Source organism: Symphalangus syndactylus, chromosome 22 (assembly GCF_028878055.3).
Source record: "Symphalangus syndactylus isolate Jambi chromosome 22, NHGRI_mSymSyn1-v2.1_pri, whole genome shotgun sequence".
NCBI classification, from domain to species: Eukaryota; Metazoa; Chordata; class Mammalia; order Primates; family Hylobatidae; genus Symphalangus; species Symphalangus syndactylus.
In genome coordinates this window covers 23,725,301-23,727,304 of record NC_072444.2, presented here as the reverse complement: position 1 = coordinate 23,727,304, position 2,004 = coordinate 23,725,301, and the positions used below count along the sequence as shown (strand labels likewise).

Genomic DNA, 2,004 nt, shown 5'->3' with positions numbered 1-2,004 from the left:
CCTGCCTTACCTGTGGACTTATTGCTATGTATGAGAATCCATTCCCTTATGTTTGTCTTAGTCCATTTGTGTTGCTATAAAGGAATACCTGAGGCTGGGTAATTTATAAAGAAAAAAGGTTTATTTGGCTCATGGTTCTGCTGGCTGGAGGACTGGGCATCTGGTGAAAGCCTCAGGCTGTTTTCGTTCACAGCAGAGGGCAAAGAAGCAGGGCAGGCGTGTGCAGAGATGACATGGCAAGAGAGGAAGTGAGAGAGAAGGGAGGTGCCAGGCTCTTTTTATAGGTTGGTGCAAATGTAATTGTGGTTTCAAACCATGAATTTTAAATCATTATAACTAGGCTCAAATACATCTTTATTAATCAAAATAGAAACCATTATAATCAACACATTTTTGCCAATGAGAAGTAAGTTTCTACATTCCTGTAGCATAAAAATTCATGCATCAGGATTCAACAAACTCTTGGAAAGTGTTTTCTGCATCCTGCCGGTTGTGGAAGCATTTTCCTTGCAAAACGTTGTCGAGATGTTTGAAGAAGTGGTAGTCGGTTGGCAAGAGGTCAGATGAATATGGCAGATGAGGCAAAATTGTGTAGCCCAATTCATTCAACTTTTGAAGCATTGATTGTGCAATGTGCAGTCAGGCATTGTTGTGGAGAAGAGTTGGGCCCTTTCTGTTGACCAATGCCAGCTGCAGGCATTGCAGTTTTTGGTGCATCTCACCGATTTGCTGAGCATACTTCTCAAGTGTAATAGTTTCACCAGGATTCAGAAAGCTGTAGTTGGTCATACTGGCAGCAGAGACCACCACACAGTGACCACGACCATTTTTGGTGCAAGTTTGGATTTGGGAAGTGCTTTGGAGCATCTTCTTGGTCCAACCACTGAGCTGGTCATCACTGGTTGTCATATAAAATCCACTTTTCTTTACTTTTTTTTTTTTTTTTTTTGAGATGGAGTCTCGCTCTGTCACCCAGGCTGGATGCAGTGGTGTGATCTCGGCTCACTGCAACCTCCGCCTCCCAGGTTCATGCCATTCTCCTGCCTCAGCCTCCCGAGTAGCTGGGACTACAGGCACTCACCACCACACCTGGCTAATTTTTTTTTTTTTTGTATTTTTAGTAGAGATGGGGTTTCACCATGTTAGCCAGGATGGTCTCGATCTCCTGATCTCATGATCCACCCACCTCGGCCTCCCAAAGTGCTGGGATTACAGGCATGAGCCTCCGCACCTGGCCTCAAAATCCACTTTTCATTGCACATAACAATCCAATTGAGAAATGGTTCGCTGTTGTGTAGAATAAGAGAAGATAACTCTTCCAAACGATGATTTTCTTGATTTTTGGTCAACTCATGAGGCACCCATTTATCAAGCTTTTTCACCTTTCCAATTTGCTTCAAATGCCGAACAATCATAGAATGGTTGATGTTGAGTTCTTTGGCAACTTCTCGTATATTTGGAAGAAGATCGGCTTCCACGATGGCTCTCAATTGGTCATTGTCAACTTTCGATGGCCAGCCACTACGATTCTCATCTTCAAGGCCCTCGTCTCCTTTGCAAATCTTCTTGAACCACCACTGCACTGTACATTCGTTAGCAGTTCCTGGGCTAAATGCGTTGTTGATGTTGTGAGTTGTCGCTGCTGCTTTACGGCCCATTTTGAACTCGAATAAGAAAACTGCTCAAATTTGCTTTTTGTCTAATATTTCCATAGTCTAAAATAAACATAAAATAAACAGCAAGCAATCAATCATTAGCAAAAAAATAAATAAAGCGAGAAATGCCCATTAAAATGATGTATAACATAACCACATTTATTTAAGAACGTGTTCCAATATCAAATGGCGAATTCCAACAATGCGAAAACTGCAATTGCTTTTGCACTCACCTAATAGCAACCAGGTCTCTCAGGAATGAATAGAGTGAGAACTCACTCTCACCCCCACCCCTGAAGGGTGGGCATTAGCCTGTTCATGAGAGATCAACCCCCGTGATCCAAACTCC

At 42.7% G+C, this 2,004-nt stretch overlaps 1 pseudogene; it reads right to left on the bottom strand.

Moving 5' to 3' along the window:
- Positions 1–357: 357 nt before the first annotated feature.
- Positions 358–1,712, bottom strand: LOC129471928 (histone-lysine N-methyltransferase SETMAR-like; annotated as a pseudogene).
- Between the last annotated feature and the right edge of the window lie 292 nt (positions 1,713–2,004).